General features: G+C 42.7%; 1 long non-coding RNA gene across 1 annotated transcript in view; it reads left to right on the top strand.

Annotated features, from left to right (window-relative positions):
• LOC141574992 (uncharacterized) overlaps positions 1 to 24,703 on the top strand; it is a 118,384-nt gene extending 93,681 nt beyond the window's left edge. The window contains exon 3 of the long non-coding RNA XR_012502197.1: positions 24,658 to 24,703. This is a non-coding gene — a long non-coding RNA (uncharacterized LOC141574992). The remainder of the gene's footprint in view (positions 1 to 24,657) is intronic.
• The last annotated feature ends 2,237 nt before the right edge of the window (positions 24,704 to 26,940 follow it).

Below are 26,940 nucleotides of genomic sequence, written 5' to 3'. Positions count from 1 at the left end.
AAAAAGGCAAATCCAGTTGGCTTTTGAAAGTGCTGAGTGAGGTAGCCTCCCCAGGCAAAAAATTTCAAAGTTTCAAGACTTTCAGTCTATGTGGTTTAATTATTGCAATATGTCGGAAGGCTCGGGGAGGACCTCAGGGTTACGAGATGGCCAGAATCAGGCAAGGCCTCATTAGCTCACACCATTTTTCACATAACAGGGAGGCCAATGGGCAGACGTTAAAATCCTAGGGCCCTTTCCAAAAGAATCATAAGATATATCCTCTGGGATCCCTGAATTCAATGCCTCCCTCAAGGGAACAGGAGGCAGACAAGTGAGAGAAAATTTGCAAAGACTTTTACGTCTTAGAAACACAAACTAAATGAATAAAAGCATTGATATTGTGAACCATGCAATCCTGCATATCTTTTTTTTTTTTTTTTAAATGAAGGCATGAAAAGGCAGAGAAATTGCTAGTTATCGAACAGAAGTAGTGTTAGATCCAGCACTCCCTTTTCGGAGGCAGTGTTAGCTTCATGTCTTTCCAAGTTTTGCTGGCTTGACAGAATGCTGCTCAAAAATGAACAGTCTGGATGCAGGCAATGCTGTAGCGATAATCCTCTGTTTAGCAGGAAAATAAGAGATCGCTTTTGCGTGATGTGGTGACCTCTGCCATGGTCTCGTATTACTGAAAAACATGGTATAGTTTCCGTTTCCTAGCCCCAGACTGTCTTGCTTAACAATTTAAGGAAGAATTTAAACTAGGTCTTAACTCAAACTTAAAACAAATATTAACCTAGTTATGATTTAAAGCCAAATAATCTGTCCTAATGCATTTCCCTTCTGGGGAAGGACAGGGCGATTTAAAGAGATCTTAGGAAAGTAATATAGTCTACCTAAGGGAAACGGAAATCTACAGTTCTTTTTAAAAGTGATTCACATTTCCACGTCGCTGAAGGACCGAGTCTTGGGTTGGCAGACGCCATCAACTACAGGACCTGGCATCCGACAGGATCTATTTCTCGTTGTGATGTAATCTGAGAATTTTTTTTTTTTTGTCTTTAAACAATAAGCGAATCAAGTCATGGCTGAATGGATGTATTGCTCTGGTATTTTAATGTATTACAATTTATGGCAGTATTTACTTCAGCCCTTGGCTTGCTGACACTAAAATTATCTTCAACAGAAATTATAATGTAAAATTAGATTAGATATACTTCAACAAGTTTATCTCTAACAATAAATATATACAAATTCTGAAATGAAGTACCCTGCAATTTTCAGCCGGTGCTTAAAGTAATTACACATTCTGTGGTGATAACACATTCGGGTTTTTTTATGGTACCACAAGCTGGTGAGACACCTCTCCCGCGCATGTTAATGCTAATTAGCAGATAAAGTGTAAATCGGAGGGAGCCTCGGATTCTGTTGCTTTGCCAGTTTCCTCCTGATTGGAAACTGCAGGCCGAATTTCCTCCCCTTGCGACTTGGCCTACTCAAGGCATCGCTTGAGCTGTCTTTCTTCAGTGCGTTTTAATCCATCAGATCTGTTCGCCGTTGACTGCCTCACTGTTTGTTTTCAATTCTGCAGCCTCAAACAGTTTCCTCTATAACTGCCTTTTATCATCAATCACAGGAGAATTTTGACTCCGCAGAACAATAGGTGGGGATGGCATGTTTACGCCACGCTCCCTCATCCCTGTCCAAGAGGTGTTTTTGTTGAGCTGCTAATAAAGTGGCATTTTGAAATATGTTCTTGAACCAAGAGGGAGGGAGGGAGGCTCTGAGGCAAGCTTTGTTTCCACTTAGGCACGGAGAGCCCTGGGCCTGGAGGAGCGCACCCAGTGAGTCGAGGTACAGTCAGCCTTCAGAGGGATGCTAGTGTCCGGGAGTGGGAGGGACGGTCCACGCTGTCCTCTGGGGTTGCAGGGACCCAGAAGATGTGGTCAGCAGCTTCCAGAGTTCAAGTTCAAGTTCGAGAATTACTTGGCCGTTGACTCTACACAAAGCTTCAAGCCCATTTCGTGGCCTCTTTGCCTCTCTGCCCTGTGGCCCAGCGCTACCTCTGAAGTCAGTGGGAGATCCTGTGGAAGGAGTTTTTGCTCTGAGCTGTTGGGCTTGATTTAATTTGCACTTACATTCTGGCCTGCAGCAAATACCTTTGGGTTTCATAAACAGGATGTGCCCATCAAGGCCCGTCCATACTCTTCTTATTTCCACCTGCCTTTTCGAATTCTACCTCTACATCAGTTAGTCAACACAAAACCTCCCCTGCCATCGCCGCCCCCATGTATCCTCAGCTCTGTCCACGTTTGCTAACTGCCTATTGAATTCTTGACCGCCTGTGTGTGAACCACCAGGGCCCCAAGGATGAGCATGAAGTGTCTATCAGCTGGGTATGGAGAAGAATCAAAAGGCCTCGAAGAAGAAGTGTTTCAGGAACGTTTGGAATTCACTTGTGTGTGTCCGTGTGGAGGAGCATTGCTGCCTCCTCTGTGTCTTGATGACAGTGGGTCAGGGCTACCAAAGTGGCATGACTGCTCAAAAAATTAACTATGAGGCTAAATACTTATGCATGATAATGAAAATGGTTTTGCTTTCCTACGACATTTGTGTTAGTCAGCTTGGGCTGCCATAACAAGGTACCAGCGACCGTGTGGTTGACACAACAGAAATTAATTTTCTCCTAGTTCTGGAGGCTACAAACCCCGAATCAGAGTGCCTGCCATTTTGGTGTCTGGTGAGTTCTCTCTTCCTGGCTTGTCTGCCTTCTTGCTGTGTCCTCTCTTGGCAGGGTGGACTAAAGAGAGAGGGAGAGAGAGGGAGAGAGAAGGAGGGCTCACATGTCTTCTCTCTCTCTTTTTAAAAAAATAAGGACACTAATTGCTATCAGATCAGGGCCCCACCCTTATGATCTCATTTACCCCTAATTACCTCCAGAGAGGCCCAACTCCAGATACAGCCACAGTGGGGTTTGGGGCATCAACATACATTTCTGGAAGGATGCAAACATTTAGCTCAAAACAATGTTTCTTTAGGCACCGAAGGCACAGGGCAACAGGGACCATGACGCAGAACCTAAATACAAAAAATTCATTTTTCTGGGCATGTGGTGTGGTGTTTGGTTGTTTACAATTATGTTTCTACTTTCATTAAGTTTTAAAATAAATCACTAACACTAAGTTTTGTCTTAAAGTTCTTATGTCCATGATAGAAAATTTCAAAAATATAGTGAAGGAGAAAGAAGGAAAAAAATGATCTCCAGAAAACTCACCAGCCAAAGAGAGTGACTGCTAACACTTTGGTGAATATCTTTCTAGAATTTTCCTGTGCAAGCATACACGTGCCCCATATACACACACTTACTGTATATTCTATTTTTTAGATAGGGATTCATACTGCATTTGCATTTCAGAAATCTGCTTTTTTCCCCTACCAATATATCTTGAATATTTTTCCATGTCATTAAATGTTCTTTTATAACATGTGTTTCCATTTTTTTTAATGAAAAAAAAAGGTGGTTTCTGCTGCAGGATTTCATGGTCAACTTGTTTAAATTTATGGCAAGAACATTTTTAATTGAAAGTGTATCAGAATGACGTGCCCAGTCCTGGAGGGGAAGCTGAGCAGTGGAGAGCAAAGCGATGTAATCCGAGGACATGGAAGCACACAGAGGATGAATCACTGAGCACATCCATCCTTGGAGATGATGTGCACACGTAACTGTGCCCCCGTTTCCAGCAAAAGTCGTTTTGTCTCTTGGAGACATTATTTGCAACAAGCCTGGACCTCAAAAAAGTTTGCGTTCCCTGATGGGATTTGAAGTTGATTTAATAACCAAGGACCCGGCAGGCAATTTACTCAGCTGGCATAAAAGAAGGCTGATCCTGGGGTATAACAAATGTGTGAATCTGTTGGATTATGTGGGAAAGTAGCAATCAGCTGCCGTTTACACACTTGTAGGGATTACTTACCATCTCTTAAAATCAGTTTCATAAAAACACCCTGTAAATTTACTTTCTGAACAGCCCTTGCACGTTTGATGCAAGAATGCTAATTTGGTGATGGGCCAGCCAGTGAGGGGCAGGGATTCAAGTGACAATGTGAGCAGATAGGTCGAGGCTAAAGATATCCGTTGGTTTAGATAGTGTGAATAAAGACATTAAAACATAGGGAAAGGAAGAAACCAGAGGTGAAGGGAGAACTGGGAGTCTGGTGGGTATAATTTAGGAAAGAGGACACCCAGTGGGATCTCCAGTCTTGTGTCTGGAATATTGCATTCATCTGGCAGGGGACAGATACTTTTGGGACCGTGACAGATGAGGCAGAGAAGACAGGATGGTGAGGAGTCTGAAAACCACAGTCTATTAAGAACATTGAAGAACTGTGTGCATTTAGTGAGGAAAGGGGGAGCTATCGGCAGCTACGTGCATGTAGTCTGTGGTCTGATGGTGTACCTGCATACGTGTATTCTGCATTACGACAGATGGCTCAGAAGTTTCTCACAGTGCCCTGGCACTGGCTGGCTGGATGACCATTCTGGGATGTCTGAGGCGGGTCTGCATTGTGGCATTTGCAGAAGATCTCTAACTTTCCTTTTCATTGAGGTTTCCGGGGCCTCCCCTTCCTGCAAATTACCTAAAGCTCTGTGGTAGAGATGGATGGTGGTTCTCCCAAAGTTAGTGTTCTCCTTGCAGAGTGGGGAGCGGCTGCGGGGAGTAAGCTGCCCAGCCAGGGATGCTGTTTTCCACTTTCCTTCTAGGTGTGGGCAGATGGCACTTCTCACCAGTGGAATGAGAGTGGAAGGGATGCACTCACTTCTGGGTCAGGGGCTTTTAAGAGACAGCGTAGGCTCCCACGTTCCCCATTCCCATGTCTGCCAGTTGGGTGCAGAATCCTTCAAGGCCTTCAAGGGATGGTGGGCTACAGGTGGAGGGAGCAGGTCCCTTAAGCACCACGTTGAGCAAAACTACCCCCCAATCAGGAACACCAGCTTTGGACTGTTGTGTGAGAAATCAGCTTTTAAAGTGTTAAGCTGTTAAAATGTGGGGGTTTATTTGTTACAGAAGCTAATCTAATGCTTTCATCTGGGCTGATTCTGGGGGGTCTGTACAAACAAGGGTGGAGAAAATAGATCAGAGCTTCAAATAAAACAACTATAGGGTTAAAAAACAAAAAGAGATTGTGCCTGGACAACTGGGCATAAAGAACTTCACTTTGCCTAGGACCAGAAGGAGGTGAGGAAGGCAAAATAATAGTAATAATAATAATAATAATAATAATTATTATTATTGTTGTCAGCTAACATGTGCCGGCACTGTACTTTGTAAATTACATTGGATCCTCACAATAACTATGAGGTTACCAGTACTTTCCATCTGATAAAAATGAGGAAACTGAGAATCAGAGAGGTTAAACAACTTGCTCAGGGTCACACAGCAAGGACATGGATAAACCAGGATTTGAATGGAGGCTGTATTATGGCACCATTAAATTCTAAGCCTGTGACTTGAAGAGGAAAACCCCTTTTTAAATGTTGGGGGTCACACTAGCTCTGAAGGGAGAGGTGCCAGCAGAACCTTTTTTTTTTTTTTTTTTTTTTTTTGGTGGGGGGAGGTAATTAGGTTTATTTATTTATTTACTTTTAGAGGAGGTACTGGGGATTGAACCCAGGACCTTGTGTATGCTAAGCATGCGCTCTACCACTTGAGCTATACCCTCTGCCAATCAGGGCCCTTTCTGTTTTGCAGTGATGTTGGAACACTGCACCACAGTGTATTGTCTAATCTCTTCTGCTCACATGAGATTACTTGCTTTCTTGGTTTCCTGAAAACTTGGCTCCTTCAGAGCCTCATAAGGGAACGAGAAATGCAGCTTCAGTTCAAGTTCTGCAGTGCATTCTAGAAGGAACTCATGGGACCCCCTTCACTGAGTGGAAAGTGTAGCTCTCGGCCAGAAATGCTACCTCTAACTGCCGAGGGTCCCACACAGAATCCAGAGTATTCCACCCCCTCGAGTCTCCACTAAGTATCTTAAATCTGTAAGAGTGGCTGTTTCTGTGTGTTGAATTGTAGCAAACCACACAACTCACATGTGTCCGTGGTACCGTTAGCCTGCGCGCTTTGGCTTCAAAAGCTTAGTTAATAGAACCCTTTTCTTAGCTGGCTGTTTGGCTGGCTGTTTGTGGATTCTCACCTCAGGTGTATAGATTGGGCCATTTTGCTATTTTGTTCCTGAGTTGTGCCAGCCACAGGAGGAATTTGTGTAGGTACTGCTGAACCGAACTCAAATTTCCTGGGTCTGGGGAGGCATAGAAACCTACATATTTAATAAGCTTCTCATGCACAAAAAAAGTTGAGAATGAATGCTTTAGAGGATTGTGGAAAACTTACGTTCCTGTAAAATCTGAGTCTTCGTGCTTAAACATACAGACAGTGTGGTATTTTCTGAGCATCTTTCTAATGACTGAGCAAATGCTTCTATTACATTTACTATGTCTAGAGCTCTCTCTAAGGAGCTGGAGTTAAAACACCCTCTTGAAGCTTCCAGTCAGTTCAGGAAGCAGAGTCAGCATTTATAGTGCAGTGTAGTAAATTATTGCTGTGTTTTGCTCTGATTGATCTGATAAGTTCCTTGATCATGCCATGATAGCCAGATTTCCTGGTTAAATTTTTCATTACAGGAGTGAGTATTATCTCAGGAATCTTTTCTTGTTTTTTTTTTTTTAATTGAAGTACAGTCAGTTTACAATGTTGTGTTAATTTCTGGTGCACAGCATAGTGATTCAGTTATACATATATATATATTCCTTTTCATATTCTTTTTCATTATAGGCCATTACAGGGTACTGAATACAGGTCCCTGTGCTATATAGTAGGGCCTATTGTTTATCTATTTTATATATACAAATCCTGGGCTCCCAATTTATTCCTCCCCGCTCCCTTCCTGCCTGGTAACCATTGTTTTCCATGTCTCTGAGTCTGTCTCTGTTTTGTAAATAAGTTCATTTGTGTCCTTTTTTTTTTTTTTTTTTAAGATTCCACTATAAGTGATATCACATGGTATTTTTCTTTCTCTTTCTGGCTGCCTTCACTTAGTATGATGATCTCCAGGTTATCTCAGGAATCTCACAAGTTTCTCAACCTTGGCTGCCCATTCGTGTCACCTGGCGAATAAAGAGAATCTCAGTGCAGCCTGGACCAATTAAATCTGCGTCTCTGGACTGGGATCAGCGTTTTCCCCTAGGTTTTAGTTTCAATTTCAGTCTTAGCGGGATGTTTCTCTCCTACGCCTTCCCAAGCGTCTGTCCTTTGGGTGCCAGGAGGGTGCGTGTTTCCCAGAGACATCCATCACCAGTGGAGCAGGGTTTCCATTCAGATCTGATAGAAGGCCACGTACTTGGCTTCCCATCCGTGATGTGAGGTCCAACTCTCTAATTAGGCTTCCCCCTCGTCGGCTATTGTATCTCCTTGTAATTATAACAAGTTGGCATGGCTTGTATGTGAGCAAGCCCATGAATGACGTAGGCCTGTTTTCTGACATTTAAATTAGAAAAATAAATTTGCCTAGAGCAGAATGGAGGGGCTACCAGAAAGCCCTGGACCAAACAGTCTATCTTTAGAAATCTCATTTCCTATTTGTTTGTATAAAGCATTTCAGGAAGTCTTAGGTGCTGGGATGATGAGAGAGGTGTAAGGCAACTCTACCAGCCACCCACAGGTAAGATGTTAATTACGCTGGGTAAGAGCCCAGCACTGGTTGCAAACTAGATCTGTGAACTGTAAGACGGGTGATTTTCCACTGAAAAAATATTTTTCCGTTCTGGGGGTTATGCTGCTGACCTGAGACAGTGGTTTAATAGTAGAGCCATTGAGCACATCCTCCATCCCTTCTTTGCCCAGGACTCTCTCAAAGTCCAGGCAGGCTAAGCCCAGTGACAGCATCTCTGGCGCGGAAATGCAGGCTCTAATGTTCTCCATTGTTTGCGCGTTTCTCCAGATGCCGGTCCACTTCGGCCTGGGTGGTCCAAGCTTGTGCTGCAGGCAGCTGCCGAGGTTCCAGCAGGCTGGAAGCCTCTGACGCAACCTTCCTTGTGTGGACTGATTGGCCAAGAGCTGGCAGCCAGCCACGGGTGTTTTTTTTTCCCCCTTCGCAGTGTTTGCACTTTTATGTCTAAGCTGCTACCTCTGCTGAGCTGAATGGAAGCAAAGTGTTTGAGCTTTACTTTCAAAACCCAGAAGGGTTTGTGAGAAGAAAGTGGTACCCAGGTTCTCTTGTGGGTTTCTCGTAGAGGATAGTGGCAGTTTATTTTTTTGGTGGGCATTTATAGATTCAGATTATCTCAGAGTTTTGTGCTTTCTTTTATTTCTGCTTTATGCATTTGAAAGCATCATTGATTAAAATGATGTAAAGGCAGTTTGTTAATGATCTTTTGCGTTCTCCGGCATCGCCAACAGAAGGCTCAAACATAAATGGAGGACCTGATTTACAGTGAGTCTCACTTTGATTTCAGAGACAAACCAAAGTTATCACTTCATTGTCTTTTCTTCAAGTGTTTCCATTATCCATTGAGAATACTTGGGCTTGAACCAGGGAAGGGAAGAAATTGCTTTTTGTTGAGGGTCAACCATGTTCCAGTCACTTTCAACAGTCTGAACCGGCTAATCCTCGCAACAGTCCAATAAGGCAGGCACTCTCAGTGTCCTGATTTGACAAAAGAGGGAATTCAAACCCAGAGACGTTAAGCAGCTTGGCCAGCCTTACAGTATAGGGATGCCAGGAACTGAACCCTGGTTACAGAGGCTCCAAAGCCCATGCTTTACCATCGCCACTATTGATCTCCTGGGCTCTGTCTAATTTTGCAGCAGCTAATGCACGAGGCCAGTGCTCCAACCTAGGAGCCATTTAAGTAGAAAGACTGCTTTGAACCAGGAGCACCGATTGTCTGTCTTATTCACTCCTAGATTCCTGTAGTGTGGAATAGAGTTATATATATATAAAAGATTCTCAGTAAATATTTTCTGAGTGGATACTTAAAAAAAACAAACACCTTAATTCTTACAGTCGTGTTCTTGAAACCTGTGAACTTTGATCTCAATTATGGTGGGGTTTTTTGTTTTTTTTCCCTTGGTGTGGAACTTGGAAGCCTCTTCTATACTTTCTGAATTATGCTTTGAAAGAAATGAGAGACCTCATTGTCTGGTTCTAACTGGTACAGTGAATGCCAGCAACTTAAGCCCTTTCTGCTGCCCACGAGGAAATCAACTACTGGACAAATGCCTGGGGGAAAAAAGTACAATTTGTGTCTTACCTGATTTGAAAAGCCTTGTCTTGACATTCAGAGGCAAACTGGTGAAGTTCAGGCACCATCATATTCGATGAGCTCTGTTTAAGTGCAAAACTTATTTAAAGAGACACTGCTTGCACTAGAAATGCCAATAGCCAATGGATACGATGCCAGGCTTGTCAAGCTGCAATCTTTTCCTGCCTTATTTTATGGTAGTGCGGGATACCATATGTCTCAAGGATTCAAACTCTGAGACGGCATTGGATACCTAAATTGTGTCAAACTGCTCTGGCCCAAGTAGATCTACTTAGTGGAAAATGCAAGGTGGGAGAGTAATTTAAATTATCAGTCTTTTTTGAGGAGCAAAATAATCAATCTCTGTATTTTTCTTTTGACTAATCTCATGAAATATGAAAAGATAATTATGGTAAAGATATATTTGCAATTCATTAAGACTATTTCTAATCTTTTATAAACTATCTTTTGCAAGAATATTTAAGAGACCATATAGGAGTGCATTTATAATGATAATACCAAAAACCAGTCCTTTTGTGTACCAATTACTAGTACAAAAAAGGATCTTACCTGTATTATCTCAGAGGTGGGTATTTTTAATCTTCACATGTGTGAAAATTGAGGTTCTGAGAGGTTAAAATCACACAGCCAGGAAGAAGCAGAAATGGGATTTGAGTCCAGGTTTATCTGAGAACCAAGTCCATGGCAGGCCCTTATGGATTGGGACACTATTTCCTTTTTTTTTAATGTGTGTGTGTTTTTTGGGGGGTGGGGGTGGGGGTGGGGGTATGTAATGTGGCTTATTTATTTATTTAATGGCGGTACTGGGGATTGAATCCAGGACCTCGTGCATGCTAAGCACGTGCTTGACCACAGAGCTATACCCTCACTCTTGGGACACTATTTCCTCGTGAAATAATGGAAGCTTTCTGGTTAGTGTGGTTTTCTTACTGTTGTCCTTCTTAAAGGATAATAATGTTTCTGATAGATATGAATTATGCTTCTCTAAATCTTAATTACTTGTGTATTTATTAATTAAGTTACTCGGTCTCTGCGTACTGAGGGAGGCTATTTCGATGCTGATGCCCTGCTGTGTTTTGGCAGAGGACAACCTGTCCCAGGAACCCAGATGCCATTTTGTGAAGGTATGATGAGGTCTTGGGCCAGTGAGGCAACGCAGACCATAGGGCTAGAGAGGGAACCTGCGGTGACCGGAACCAATAGAAGAAGAGATCCTGATCCGTAACCGACAATGTGATTGTGTGGCTTGGGAATGTCCTATGGAGAGTTTTCTCTCTTGCTGGAGTTTGGTCCAGTTCAGTATGATGCTGGGTCACATTTCAGTGTGAGACGTGGGACGACGTGGTGGAGAAGACTGACGATGTGTGAGAGACCACATCTCCCCGGGTGTCTCCCTTACCCTCATGCCACTACCACACCCACCATCCTTCTAACACCACACGTGTAGGGTTTGTTTCCACACCAAGCAGCTCTCTCTGATACCAGCTGGATGTCCTACATGTCAGTTTAGTTCTGACGCTAGAGTTAGTGCTGACCCCACAGGGGAAGGGCTCAGTCCCACGAGACTGCCCCCCACTTGAGACACCATTCACAAGTGGTAGGTCCCCAAGATTACCCACCACTTCTATTCAACTTGGCTACACATTTGAGGTTCCTATGGCCCACCTCCTTGAACTGGATCACAGCCTTCCCTCAACGTCTGCAAGGGATTGGTTCTAGGACCCCCTGTGGATACCCAAGTCCATGGATGCTCAAGACCCTAATATAAAATGCAATAGTATTTACACATAACCTAGCACATCTTCTCATATACTTTAAATCGGCTCTAGATTACTTTCAATGCCTAACTCAATGTAGATGCTATGTGAATAGTTGCAAATACAGTGCAAATGCTACATAAATACTTGCTAGTACATGGTAAATTCAAGTTTTGCTTTTTTGAACTTGGGATTTTTTTTTTCCCCTCTGGATAATTTCCATCAGTGGCTGGTGGATGCTGAATGCATGGATGCAAAACCTGTGGATAAGAACATATTTGCTAGAACAGCTCACAGAGCTCAGGGGAACACATTTCCCAGTTTATTTACAGTAAAAGGTATGATAACAGACAGATGAACAGCCAGAGGAAGAGATACACAGGGCGAGGTCTGGAAGGGTCCCAAGTGCAAGAGCTTCTGTCCCCATGGAGTTGAGTTGCACCATCACTGGTTATTTTTTTATTATTTTTTTTTTTACCAATTTGGAAGCTCCTTGTACCCCATACTATTGATTTTTGTGGAGGCTTCATCACAGAGGGCTGATTGATTACTAACTCCATTTCTGGCTCCTCTTCCCTCTCTGGAGAACAGAGGGTGGAACTGAAAATCGCAAGCATCTAATTGCGGGGTTGGTCTTTCTGGTGGCCAGCTCCCATGCAGGAGTCCTCCAAGAGTCCCCACCTCATTGGAACAAAAGACACTGCTGTCTCCCAGGAAATTCCAAGGGGTGGAGGAGCTCTGTGTCAGGGACCAGGGTCAAAGAGAAAATGTTGGAACACAAGATTCGCCCAGCACCCCTATTTGCAAAGGTTTTAGTTGCTTTGTGTTAGGATCCAGAGGAAGAGGTGCACTGAGAGGGGGGAGTTGGGACCCATATATATATTGCTAATTATTTCTCACTGGACCAGACTTTTTTTTAAGTACCTGTAACAGACAGAAATGCAACATCCTTTCCCAATTCTCCGTTTTCCTCTCTGCCTCACGCTCCCGTCGCCAAGCTATTGTATCTCCAGTGTATCTTACACGTATATTTGATCTCATTTGTGTCAGATATTTGTTCCTTTCAGACACCGACCTTGGCACACACTTGCCTTTGGCTCTGTAATGACTACGGGTCATGTGTTACAAAAAGGCTTATTGCACAGTTAGAGAAATTGCCTTAGTAGCTTGTTTCCTGTGTTTTTCATACCCTAGTTTAATACTGTATTAATGAGGCTTTATTTGTTATGTCAAGATGCTTTCTTTCCTCCATGCCTGAATTCCTTTTAGGGTTATTTTATGCATTTTGGAGCGGCCATACATACTTTTTAAAATGTTCAGTAGAATTTCATTCGATTCTTTGAAAATTGATCAACAGTCATTCTTCAGCCATTTCCAACCTTGTAGTTATTTAAAAGTAATACGTTTAATTTTTCTAAAAGTGCTGTATAATTCGGACCTTTCTGGTTCATATATGGTTCCTTTCCTTTTTTCTCCTTCATTTGAGTTAATGTAACTTATTTTACACATACTTTGATGACAGATACATATGTTAAAAGAGACTGTTATTATATTATTACCCCATATATATAATTGTTGTCCTTCATTGCTAATAATAATCACCAACAGTTATATGGAAGGGATAGCTTGCAAGTGCTTTTGCCTACGATATTATTACTTCCATTGAACAGATCAAGAGATGACATTAAGTGAGAGATGACTAGTACATGGCAGGGCAGTCATGTCAAGCTGGATCTTCTAACTCCAAAATACATTCTTCGCGAAAAATGTCGCAATGCTTTGTTGAGAGTTACTGTATTTATGTATGGGTAAAAATAGGTGAATCTGATGGAGAACTGTGAAATCAAGATTACGCATTTATCTGAGACCCCTTCTTTCATAAAAATGTAGCAAGCATTTTTGTGCTCACATTGCATATGGTGCTGAGTAGATGTATGGGCTTTTTCTACAAGAGTTGTAACCTTATCTCTCCAGTCTTAAGGTTAAGCATTTTTAATTTCTCCTCTCCCTTCCTTTAGTTTTGATATAATGGAGATCAGAGGAACGGTAGTCTGTGACCGTCAGTAAGTTTTCTGAACTTGTTTTCCTCATTTGATATGATACCACAGTCGGTGGCTGTAAGGATTTGAACGTAAAACACCTTGGAATGTGCCATGCAGAAGTATTTCATGTCATTATTGCATTCATGTTGTATATTATTTCTGGGATTGATTTATAAGAGTTATGGAATTAACAATTTTTATGTTAATCACAGAGTAATTCATTGCATCACTCCAAGTTCAAATATCATTCTCCAGAGTTTTTGCTCATTGGCTTAAAGGGATCAGAGAGGCCATTCAGTGAGCTATTTAATTAGTTGACTGATTTCTTAAAAACTCAACCATCGTTTAGTTCAAATGAAAAAACCAAGCTCAGAGAAATAGTGAATGATTTGATCATAGGATAAGTTAAGTGAGAGAAAATAAGTAAACTTAGGTCTTCTAATCCCAAATTGGTGGGCAGCATCTCCAGTGGAACGAGCCCAGATCTGGAAAGCACATGGTACTCATTGTATATCCCGATTCAGAGGTAACTCAATGTGTTCGTATTTAGGCATCTTACACCAATTTCCAGGCCAGGGTGGGGGACTCACAAGTGTCCCACGTGTAATGTTGTTTCTTTAGAGACCAAAACAATTTCCCAGATATGTTAACCTAGACGTTCTGGACCACTCTTATCTGCTGTCGCTACTTCCTGATTGCTGCCTCAGTGGCGGGGTCTCAGTTACTCCCTCTTCTTCAGGAGGAGAATCAATTCCTGACTGATATAAAAGGCTTTCCTAAAGCCAGACACCAGTCATCTGAAGACGTGCAAGCAGTGTTAGTACCTTTCTCTTCATACTTAGGATAGAAAAGTGGTTTTACATGGAATTCATAAACTCAGCCTGAAATAAATATTTGGATTCATCCATCAACATTCACCCATGCATTGGCACTATTTACGCAGGTGGCCTAGGGATTTGATGCAAATAGCTTGGAGATCACAATACAGAAACTCTCATGCATGAGCAGCCATCCTCAGTGTTTTGGACAAATAAATAGAAAATAATGCCAATTTGCCTCTGTTTGCTTTGAGACCAAACGGCTGCACTTCATGAGAAGCAAGGAGGGATTCATTTAATAACCTTCAGGAGCTTGGTGCTCCTCCATTTGAGTTGAGAAGCACTTCTTGTTTGTATCTTGGGCGGCCTCTTTCCAGCACTCCTGGAAGCTGATTCTGTTACCCGCACACTTACCTCCTTTAATAATGGTGATGAATGTTCACTCGTGACATCTGTCATGGAATTTAGAATTCTCAGCAGAAGTGCATTTGGTACCATATATGTGTCTTTAACGGGATTGAATGCGAGAGGCATACAGAGTAAGAGAGACTTTTAAAGTCATGATTGTTAGGAATGGCTTCAGTCTTTTCGATCGGTCTGTAAAGGGTTTGTCTGCGACAGGTGAACTTCCAGCCAGCTGAAGAGGTGATCTGTTAACTCAGGTACTGTGGAACATATCTTAAAGCTGTTTTTTTTTTCCCTCCACAAATCTTTGCAAAGCATATGAATCTGCATAGGGGAGAAACATCTCCATAGAAAACACGTCCAAATGACAGATTTTTATGGTCTAGACATTCCAGAATTTCATAAAATTTACAAGGCTCCAGTAAAATGTGGTAGAAAAACTCATAAAACTCCAGTGGCTTGAAATGAAACATTTTCGTGGAGTGGAAATCAACCTGCTTTGATTAAAACACAGTTCAAAGGGAAGTAAACCACTGCGATGCGACAGATTTAATTAAAATAGTGCCTTTTCAACATCCTCCACCACTCCTTTCCATTGCCTTCTCAGCAGTGAAAAACGGTATATGGAGAAGTTACCGACTATTTATTACTGCAGTGACCCTGCACCTGTGTCCTTATTAGGACCATTAGGGAGGAATATTGTTTCCCTGAAATAGTATCTTGTCAAACACGCACAAGTGCACACGCACATGGGCACACAGTCATGCACCTTTTGGACTTTCACTTGGGAGAGAAGCAATGTATAGATCTCCCTCTTATGTAGGAAAGAATCATTTGCATCCTGTTTAAATGTAGTTTCCATGTTGGGTCATGGGCATGTTGGCAGGCAAGCTGAATCCTCTCCCATTGAACTGAATAATTATTAGGTGCCAGCTGTGCTTTTCTGAGCACATCCCTGTGGTGCTTTGCTTTGGTTGGTAACTGGGTTTCTGAGGTGGAGATTTGTGAATCTACACTTTTCTTGTTAGCAAACAGTTTAAACCCCTCTCCTTAAGATGGGGCTATTTCTCTGACAGGCAGTCTCATCTCCCAGAGACCCTTTCACTTACTTCAGTCCCAGGAAGTGGGATTTTTCTGACCCTGTCCCCCAAATCAAGTGGAGTGCACTCTAAGTGGTTTCTCACGTGTGTTTATTTATGGTGACTAATGATATCTCACATTTATTTAGAGCTTATTATGTTTCAAAACTTACTCTAGGCACCTTACACGTCTTAACTCACTTAATCTTCACCACAACCACATCAAGAATGTACTTTTATTATCCCTGCATTAGAGATGAGAAAGTGAAGCCAAAGGGAGGTGAAGTACTTTGCCGAGGGTCCCATGGGCCATCCAGGATTTGAAGCCCGGGGTCAGATACTTGCTTGTCTGTGGGCTGCTGTTGGTCCCCACAGTGTGGGTGTTGAGGAGGGCACCTTCTCCCCAGTCATTTTCTATAGGGTAGGGCTTCCACTGCCACCCTGAGGGTTGGTCCTGCACAAAGGAACCAGGACAAGAGCCTGTGAGCAGCTGAAACTGGATTGTTCTCAGGTCACCAACTTGTGTCCCCATTGGTGTGGGCTCTACCATCAGGGGTGTGCCTTCTCCAGCTTCACGCGAGGCTCTGTGTAGGTTAGTGCTGTTAGAAGGGAACTCTTGCTCTGCTTTCCTGGGAGGGAAATGCATGGGAAGAACGTTTTGGGTCTCTTTCTAGCCTCCATTTCTCTGTAGAAGCCATTTCAGTACACCCTTGCTGGTGTCCAGCTGTGTCTGTGATTGGGATGGTGGTGATGAAGTTAAATTCAGGGGGTGTGTGTGTGTGTGGATGGTGGAACTGGAAAGTGAATTGTGGCTTCAGATCTAAGCAAAGTCTCTTAGGTTGGGTTCTTCAGAAGAAGAGCCGTGGAGGGACTTGAGTGCATGTGGTTTATTGAGAAAATGTTCTTCAGGAAACCCATCAAGGAGCAAAGGAAGCAGCAGAGGGGAGGAGGGAGAGCTGAGCGAGGAACGATGTGGTCTCAGGTCAAGTTCACCTGATCCACAGGGGAAGGCCCCAGCACAGAGACCACCACACAGTTACCTCTCCTTGAGACAGAGGGGACTGCTGGGGTGGGGAGGGAGGAGAAGATGGTGGGCTTGGAACTTCTCAGGTGAAGTGACTCCCTCAGCTGAGGACAACTCTTCAGTTAAGGGATGAGGGACATCTATGAGATGTTATGCCACCAACACTCACGGCACTGAGGGTGTGCACACTGGGCCCTGAAAGGGACCTGGGTGTGGTACCAAGCTCTGTTGGTAAATTTATCTTTAACAGAAATATAATTTTTTTTAATCTTTTTCTGTTTGACTCATATATCTACTCTTCAAATATAGGAGGAAAACAGGTGTGATTATCACTCTAAAACCCCAGCAGTAGGCGACCAAGCTTTACTCTGCATTAATACCAGCTTGAGATGGCTTAGAGAATAACCACACATTTATTTAAGCTTTTCATCACAGCACTGTAGGATCAAGTTTGTCTAGAGGGAGGAAATGAAAATAATAATTTGTTTGCTTTGATTATTTTTCTTCTAATAAACAAAGGGAATGACTCTTAGTTGCATATCATAAAAGAAGAGAACAAGAGAAGTCAGAGTAAATACGTGAGTGGTGCTTTTGGCTAACGTTGTTGAGATTATTCCAGCCGTGAAGCCTCTATGAAGAATGCATAACATATTGGGGAGAATTCTGGTTTTAAAGAAGGTCAGAGGTAGGTTCAAATGGAGATTCTGCCCTTGGTAGACTGCTTCCACTTAGGAAAATTACTTAATCTCTTTGAGATTCATTCTCTTCGTAAGTTTGTTGGGAGACACAATAAGATGTTGTATCTGAAGCTTCTCTTGTGGTCTGTGGCACACAGTAGGTGCATGAAACATAAAAACACTCATTCAAAAAAGATGTATTGCCTGTTCTACTATAATATATGCTGAACAGTGCACTAGGTACCGGGGCTATCAGAATGGATATGACACAGTCTTTTGCTCCCAAGAGCTCTTGGTCTAGTGAGGGAAAGAGACACATGAGTAACTAATTAAGTATTTTAGTGGGACAAAAGAGGAGGAGCTTTGGGAGAGCAGATGAGGAAAGAATTCCCTGGGGGAAGTCCAGAAAGTCTTTGCAAGGGAGAAAAAAATGGACTTGGATTTCGCAAGATGGGAGCAAGCTTGCTAAAGGGTAGAGGAAAACTGTAGACGGCATGGATGCATGGAAAGGGATGTGGTGTTTAAACTCTATGGGAAGGGTCACCAATGAGTAAATATACAATAAGGGCTGCCTCAGACTCTGTTGTGGGCCATCCTGATGTTCTGCCTCTTACTGAAAGCCAATATCCACACCTCATTTTGGTCCTGTAACCTTCTGAACTGCATGATTATGTATGACACTTTATCCCCATCCCCAAACATGATTTCCGTAAAAGTCGATGAACCCTTAATGATGATTAAGATTATGATGATATATTTAAATTAATATAGGTGTATTGGATGCATCAGAGGTGTGTAAAAAATTGATATGTGTATTTTGTTTACCTTGCATTCACTGAAATACAGCTTAATGAACTGGAGACCCAATGTTTACATAAATATGATGTTGAAACTTTTCTAAAAAAAGGTGTTTTTTTTGGATATTAAAAAGAAATTCCTAGTATATCTGTAAAAATCAATAGTTCTTGTTTTGGAGTAGTTTAACCTGAGAAGACTATGGCTTTAGGATCTTTTAATCACCAAGGAGGAACAAATAAGCTGGAGACATCACTCTCGACAGATAAAAGGAGCAGTCTTTACTTTCTGTCTACCGACACTCTACACTCCTCGTTACTAACAATACTCTGATTTGCTCAGGTGTCTGGTGTTGTAGATCCCTTTCCTAGCCATGGGGGATAAACAGTGATTCAGGCATAATGTCATGTCCCCTTACCAGCAATTGTTTTAGAGGTGGACTTGCCGACCATTTCTGGCCAATGGGACCTGCAGTGACATTGTCTGGGGGCTTCTGGGTAAGATTTTCCTCTTGGTGAAAAGGCAAAGCTGTCTAAGACAAAGTGCTCCCCACCTTGTTCCAGCTTTGGATATTTTCACGTGTGGGAATATAATTCGTGGAGCCACTGCAGCCATCTTGAGATCATGAGGTGGGTGGAGCCAAGACAACTGCAGAGAAAACAAGTCAATTTCTGAATAGTTGAGCTGCAGAATCAACCCTGGAACTATCTCTGGATTATGTAGTATATTAGAAAAATAAGCCATAGTTGTTTGAGCCAATTGTAGGGAGGTACTCAATTACTTGCAGCTCAAAGTGTCCTAAATAATAATTTATTCCCATTTTACAGGTTAGATCACTGAGTTATAGGGGGCCAAATTATTTATTCATAATCTTACTGATACTGAGCAGGGAAGAAAAGCTAGATCTGTTGGAATCCAAAGCCCAGTCTCTGTGTCTTGTAAAAAACAACTTAAATTAAAAAAAATTTTCTCTTCCTCATCTGTTGGACTATTTCATCCATTTTTTCCCCCTCAGGAGTTGCCTCTGGTCAAGTATCAGGGTAACACAGTAGTTCAAAAACACATGAATGTTCCATTAACTTTACTGTATAATAGCTAATCATTACAATTTATTGACAGTTTGATATACACCGTGTGCTAAGTGCTTTACATGCATTATTTTATTCTTACAACAGCCTCATGAGGTAGGTTGTTTCATGTGAGGAAAATGCATTTCTGAAAGGTTAAACGACGTGCCTAAAGTCATAGAGCTCATAGTGGCAGAGCCAGGGTACAAACCCACCCGTACCAGTATTTATAACCACCGTGCTGTACTTTGCAGATCCCTGTAATCTTGCTCTATGTAAGCCAACTGAAAATTCTGACAAAAAAAAAATAAACAGTTTTCCCAGCTTCTTTCTTGCTTTTATAAGGCAAACCACACTGCCAATAGACATTTCTGCAAGAATACATTTTACTTTTGCCAAGACAAAAGAGGAATTAACTTAATGTGGTGCCCAGCTGTTTGCCAATAAATTATAATATGTGAGGCTGGACGAGAGTGTAGAAACCATCTTGTCCAGCTTTCCCGCCCCAGACTAGCCTCCCCAAGTAGAGGTTATTCAACCTTTGTGGGGAAACTTCTGCTGACCTTGTAATGGCTCACTTTGGCATAGCTCCAGTTGTTAGAGAACTCTTCCTTTTTATTGATTTTCTTTTTTTTTTTTGTAACGTCATTTTAGAGATTCTAGGCCAATCTTCTGTACAGGTACAAGCTTTGGCATCACAGAGATCTGGGTTGGTATCCTCCCAACATGGAGTATTGTTCGTCCTTGCTAAGCTCCGGTTTGCTTATTATTAAGATGGGCAAGAGCATCTCTCATAGTATGGGGTCAAAGTCAGGGTGGAAGGAAAGACTCACATCTCTAGTACAAGTTCTCAAGGGACTCTGAGTGGTTTGGTTACATACTTCTTTAAGGGTAAAACTTATGAGGCAGGCGACCTCATAGGCCACTGGGGATAAGGTAATTTGTCTGTCCTTGTGTCAGGTGCCCTGTTGTGCCTGAGGGCCAAATGTCACATGATCTAATATCCCACTTTAAGAGTATGCCACAGGTACACCTCATCAGAGACTGCGCGTGCCGCAGTTACGTTCAGGGCGTGGCCACAGACATAGCAGTGATAGCTAGTGAGGGTACTGCCTGGTACCCACAGCTGGTTTGGTATATAATGCTCAATATATGTTACTTCATTTGATTTTTTCCCTATTCCACGTGCAAACCTTTCAGGTTCTTAGAGACAGCTCTCACTCAGTTCAGTTCACCAAATACCCACTGAATGTGCTGCGTTTGTATTAGTTTCCAAACTCTGCTGCAACTCCCCCAATGCAGGGATCGCATCTTTTAATTCTTTAGTCTTGTTCTGTAAGCCTTAGATCATGATAGAGTCCAAAGTTGACAAGCCTTCAAAGTTTGACAGTTCCCCCAGCTGACTCTGATCTACCATCACACTGAAGTTTCCGTTCTTCAATAAGGGAAGCAGAGTTATGACACCCAGTTATTTGGGGCCCCCACAGTTCCTAAGAGTCTCTATTGGATGGTGAATGGCTGAAACTTTAAAATCTAGGAGAGACTGCACTGGGGGACTTTGGAGGTTGTCGACTGGCTTTCTATCCTTCTCCATTTTCTGTTGCCACAGTTGAGACCTGTGTCCTAAGTTATCCCAGTTCTAATTGTCGTCGAAGTTTAGTGTGCATAGGACCTGGGGACATTTTGCAGATTTCTAGACTTCATCCCCTAAGGATCCTGATTTATGTGGAGCCTCAGAATTGACTTTTAAAAATAACCCCCACCAAGCAAGATCATCATTTTGAGAAGCATGGAGGTAGGGTAAATAGAAGAACCCTTAGATTGTCAGCTCAGCGGTTTTCTGTTAAAGTAACCCTGCTGTGGGTTCAGCAGTGGCCATCTTCCTGGATTCAGACTCTGGCCCTTATTTCTTCCTTGTGAGAAAATACTTGCCTTTCACCCCAGTGTTGACCCTTGTCTGATAAACACTCCCTTCCACACCTCTCAGAAACTAGGAACTTGGTGCCGGATCCCAGTCCCTTATGGCTGGGTTCCTGTTCTCTGTACTCACTTAAGGTAGGGATTTCTCGATCCAGAAGAAGGCCAGGGGCAGGTAGTTGATGAGATGAGGATGACGGAGGCAGGTCTGACTTGCTGAGGCGTCTCTGGTGTGATACAGTTGAACTCCTAGCACCATCCCTACAAATTGTCTTCCTTGAATTTTTCTTCACTATTCAAATTGCTCTTTGGCTTCCTAGCTCAAATTTAGGCTTATTTTTGGTTTTCTGGCTCTAGTTTTTGAATGTGTAAACTCCTGTTTCTGACTCCCTGGCCTGACCCTCCACCACTTCTAGACTATGTCCTGGTCTAATGTTCTGTCATGTATTCCTATGAAAACTGATCTAACAATAATAATAATTAATGATGATACTGCCACTGGTACTAAGTATCTACAGAGCACATAAATATGCTTTACAGTCACAGCAAATGTATGTAGTAGATCCCGTTTTTCTCCCAAGTTTTATTTGTTTTTTTATTTGAGGGGGTAATTAGATTTGCTTACTTACGAATTTATTTTAACGGAGGTACTGGGGATTGAACCCAGGACCTTGTGCATGCTAAGTGTGCACTCTACCACTGAGCTATACACTTCCTTCCTCTCCAGGTTTTTAATAAAGAAAGAGGCTAGAGTTATACAGCTGTTAAGTGGCAGAGCCAGAATGAGTTGCAGACAGTCTCACTTCTGGAGCTGTGTTCTCTTCAAGGACATTACATTGCTCTGTTCCGTCTCTTCTGTACCCACCATGGCTCACCAAGTGACAAAGAAGTCTTCGAAAAAGCTTACTTTTCCTTTAATGTATATGATAAAGTAGGGAGATGGGGGATGAAAGTTCCCCCAGATTCCTTTTGGGAACCCCTTGGGCACCATTGAATATTTCAACACATTGTCCCTCCTCCAAAAGAACACTTTTGAAACCATGACATCCTGTTATATCTCCTAACTAGTGAGATCATCCTCATGGCTCTGGGGTGGGGAGGGGAGCTGTGTTGCATTTTATCAGTGGTGCCTTTGTTGCACAATTTCTACTTTTGCTCTTGAAGATACAATGAAAGATTTATGCCTGATGGACTGTGATGTGGTTTGCATCTAAGAGAAAAAAAATTCTCCCCCCCCCAAAATACCATATCCCCAAATGATTTCATAATTGCAAACAGTGTTGACGAGCTCTTTGGCTTAAATCAGTTTATAACATATTTTCTGTGTTTTTGTGTAGATATGTTTTGATGTGCTTGCTAAGGAAAAATAATTAAAACCCCTCTGCCATTTCTAATTGAGAAGAAAGAAATGCAACCCATTAGTTGATGTCTACCATAATAAGATTTTTTTTTTTTCTCCCTCATTTCATTCCAGATTTGTTTCAAGGATTAACTTGCATTAAATAGTTTCAGGTCTGAACGCCAGCCATGTTTCTCATTATTGGAGATCAAAATGGCTTAATTCCCTTTGTGTGTTGGTGCCACTAAAACACAAGGGAATCTTAAAACTACAAACTTTGAATGGAAGCACCACATTTTCCTAGACAATCTGTCCAGCAGAGCTTGTGTTCTTCCTGCATTTACTGTTGGAACAGGGCTTCGTACTGACAAGTTTCAGGGTTCTGGTGTTGTGCGCGGACTAGGCAAGGCTTATCGTGAATCCAGTTACTCTTGTATCTTTGGATATGTTGAAGAGACCCTTGCTTTCTCATGCTCCTTGCGTCAACTATTGTCTTTGATCTTTAAGCAGAATGTGGCCATCCAGCTGATGGGATGGTCAAGACTGTCATCTAGTTTAATCTAGGGGCCTCTGGATTTAAACAGACATGATTTAAAAATTTTTTTAAAGAAATTTTATTTTATTTTCTATTCGGGGGATGTTGGTAGGTCTATTTATTATTAGTTATTTTTTATTTTTTTTACTGGAGGCACTAGGGGTTGAACCCAGGACCTTGTACATGCTAAGCATGTGCTCTACCACCTGAGCTATACCTTCCCCCCATGATTTTAAATTTTGATTCCACTTCCAGCTATATAACCCTGGGTTAATTTTGAAAACTTTCCTCACCTGTAAAACAGGGCCAATGATGGTACCTATTTATTGGCTGTAAATGGCATACAAGAGATAATGCGTGTTAAAGCATTGCTGAGCAACGGAGGGCATGGTCGGTGACCAGTTCGTCCCGTTGTTAGGTTACCCTATTGTAGGTATATTACCCAGGGTGTTGTGTTACCTAGAATGAGGTGGAGTCTCAGTTCCCGTCTTGGTATCTGGGTTGGGCTCAGTGACTTGATTAGCCGACAGAATGTGCCAAAGGGACATTCTGGAACTTCCAAGGCTGAGTAATAAGAAGCCTTGCAGCTTTTGCCTGGGTGTTTCGGAATGCTTGCTCTGAGGAGAATCAGCTGCAGGCTGTGAGCAGCTCAAGACACATCGAAAGGCCATTTACAGGCACTCAGGTGGACAGCCCCAGCCGAGTTCCTGGCCGACAGGCCCTGGGCGTATGGGCGAGTCATCTTGGATGCCCAGCCTGAGATGTCTTGCCTTAGAACGACAAGCGCTGATTCCAAAGGCTTTTGAAGATTTGTTTTTTCAGTTCTAGCCTTTCATTGTGACCTTGCTGATCTTGGCTATCTGGCTGATTCAGGCTAAACAGTTAGACCCGAAGGGAGCATTGTTGGGGCACAGGGGCATGAGGGCAACAAATAGCAGCCCTTTGCTCAAGATCTGAACCAATGGAGAGGGAAGATCAAGGGGTAAGGGAAATGGAGACCAACATTTCACTTTTATGACTGATGAAACTGAGAGCGAAGCCTGCGGCGTGTGTCTGTGGCTTCCTTGTGGAGACCCCCAGAAGGATCTAGGTTTACCTTTTTCAACAGGTGCAGGGCATTGAACTCACTCTAGAGGAGCAAAGAACATGACAGCTTGCTCTCAAGAGGAGGTGACAGGGGTCTTCGTGCTCATCCCAGACTCGCCAGTCCAGGGGAAGGGGCTGAGGAGGTGGTGAGGAGCTGGTGGCATTGTGCCAATGATCGTCCTCCACCTGGAAGGAAACCTCAGGAGTGGGGACAGGGGCCCCTCTGTCAGGACTGTCTACCTCAGTATCTCTTGAGTTCAAGAAATAAGTGACCCGGGTTTTACTTTGTGAAGACACAGTTTGTGGTGCCAGATTCAGCCTGAGGCATTGCACTTTACTTGTGGGTTAAATTGGTTTATATCAATGAACTCATTCTTTTCTTCTAAATCCATAGAGTCCTGGTAACCGAAAGTCTCACATATAAAGAAGGAATTAAGTGAGGACCTTCCCTTAACCATTCTGTCTTCCATCTTTTCCTTACTACTTTCAATTTATGACCCCAACAATGAATCTTACATAAACTGCTTCAAAGTCTTCCTCCTAAAAGAACTGGTGGGATGGTGTTAGCAACCACACCGTTGATAATGAAGTCAAGGGAGAAAGTTCACTTTGAGTTAGTTACAAGACTCAATGCTCTAGCTTTATATAGAGGTGAGCTGTTTTATTATAAAACTGGGTGCCCTTACCCTTGTCCAGCTGTTTAACAAACGTGCATCCTTGGTGACCAATGGAATCCAACTAGAGGGCGTAGATAACTGAGTGTGAGCCACAATTCCTATTGTTAAAGCAACTCAAAGTGCGTGTTCTATTGACAGGAGCGTGGAGATGACGGGCAGTGCGTTCAGGATGCAGACGTTCTGAGGTATGTTTCCAAGTTGTGCTTTGCAGGAGATCTTAGCCACACACACGCACACACACGCGCGCACACACACCCTTTCCGAGTCTTAGAATCTTAGTTATGCATGAACAGAAGGGTCCCACTAATTCTTTCCTTTCTGTGCCATCACTTGGACCTTCTCCAGATCAGGAGTCCTTGCCTCTGTGCTAAGACTCTTCTCTTACTACTTTCATTCTAGTACTGATATCATTGCTTTTTCAGTTTTTACAAAATCTGTTTCAAATGTTTCACTAGGCTGTGAACTCCGCAGGAGCAGGGTTGAGGCTGTCTTATGCAGAGTTGTGGGTAGCACCTCGCACAGTGTCTGACCCATAGGGGGTCTCAGCAAATATCTCCTTGAATTGAATCTCATGACAGTCCTCTTCCCAGGGCAGAGGAACGCAGATACACTGGGTCTGGGTTTAAGCGCAACTTCTGGCCCTAATCTGCAGACTCAGGTACAGTTTTCAGTGGCTCCTAAGATCCTTGAGGAATTAATCACACTAATTTTGTCTGGAATAACTTCACTGCCACTACACAAGAGCTTCCTAGACTTGGGAGTCCCAGTACCCCAATGTAAAAAGTCACATTACATTCATTCCTTGAAGTCTCTGTTTTGTCAGTCTGTGTGACTGGTTCCCAGTCCTTCAAGGAGGACTAAAACCAGGACTCAGACACAAAATGTAAGGGGCACCCAAAAATCTCAGTCATCAAGATAAATAATATTTTAATGCAATAGCTTGAAAAATCTAAATGAATGCAAACATTTCTTGATAAACAAAATATCAAAATTCTAAGTCAAGACCATTTCAGTATTCTTTATAAAAATTAAAAAAAAACTTTTTTTGAGCTGTCTTATTGATTTTGGACATTAAAAACTTGCGGGGGAAAGGAGTAATTACGTTTATTTATTTATTTGTTTATATTTTGATGCAGGTACTGGGGCTTGAACCCAGGACCTCATGCATGCTAAGCAGCATTCTATCACTGAGCCACATCTTACCCCCTTGGTATTCTTGATTTACATTTTGCCTCTGAAAGGCACTAATTTATTGCCTCACTCCCCTTGCTTCATCTTGGCCTTGAAGCAGACAGAGCCAAAGGGAAATCTCCTCGGACCTGGCTTTCCTGATTTTCACTCCTTGATTTTTTTTTTTAAACAATATGGGGTGGAGGGGGAGATGGAATGGGCTTTAGCTAACTACTGAAAGGTAAACGCATAAACAAAGTCATAAAAAATGGAAGAAGTTGTCAAATCTGAAGTGTCACTAGGACAAAAGATTTGGCAGGGAAAACGTTGCATGTTTAATAATTGAATAACAAAAGGCTGAAATAAATAAAACTTAACAGCATGCAGCAACATGGCTGCATTGTTTCTTCCTCAAATGAATTTGTATGGCGCCATTTTTATGTGGAATCGATTTTTAAAAGGGCTTTTTCTTTAATTGTTTTGAATTTCCCTTAAGCAGCACAGGACGATGCTATATGCAAAGTTACTTTAAATGGGAGCAACTGTGTATGAAATCAGCTGGAGCCCCAATGGCCCCTTCTTCCCTGCTGGAAGAGCAGCCTTCATTTACACAGGAGGACAGGCAGCCAGAAAAAGGGAATATACAAACACGAAATCTCCAAGAGCCCTCTGGAATCACAGCCGAAAAACACATCGCTTAAGCGAAGAAGCCAAGTGGTTTTCGAATTTCCTACAAAGCAGCAGCTTTAGTGGGAGAGTGACCTTCTGGGGACCACGAGGTGGCTCTAGCTGGAAGGGTAGGGGCTGCCGCTTTGCAGGCTGTGGATGGGGGCTGCGTGGGGAAGATTGTTTCACTGGAGCAAAGCGTCTTGAAACTTTTCAGTTTCATTTGTTTCCAAACAGGAAAACAAAGTGCTGAAGGAACCTTAAAGAGAAGGGAAAGCCTCAGGCAAGTTTTTTTTTTTTTTTTCCTATGGAGGCACAGCTGTGGCTGTATCACAATATTTCCCAAGTGTTTTCTTTGGATCTCTTTACCTGGTGCCAACCCTACACAGCAGAAGTGGAAGAGAGTGGCTTGGTAGCAACCAAATTGCAGTCAGAATCCTGCGTTTTCTCCTGGCCCCTTTCTGGAGCACAGGGTGGGTCTGATTTGCTTATAAACGCGAGTGACCTTCCCTCCCCACCTCCCAGCGTATAGTTCTGGAGGTGCGGCTCCCGGCTCCCAGTAGCTTTCCTGCTGTGCTGATGGTG

Source organism: Camelus bactrianus, chromosome 25 (genome assembly GCF_048773025.1).
Source record: "Camelus bactrianus isolate YW-2024 breed Bactrian camel chromosome 25, ASM4877302v1, whole genome shotgun sequence".
In the NCBI taxonomy this organism is placed as follows: Eukaryota; Metazoa; Chordata; class Mammalia; order Artiodactyla; family Camelidae; genus Camelus; species Camelus bactrianus.
The sequence above is the reverse complement of the archived record's forward strand: the minus strand, read 5'-3'. Positions and strand labels throughout refer to the sequence as shown.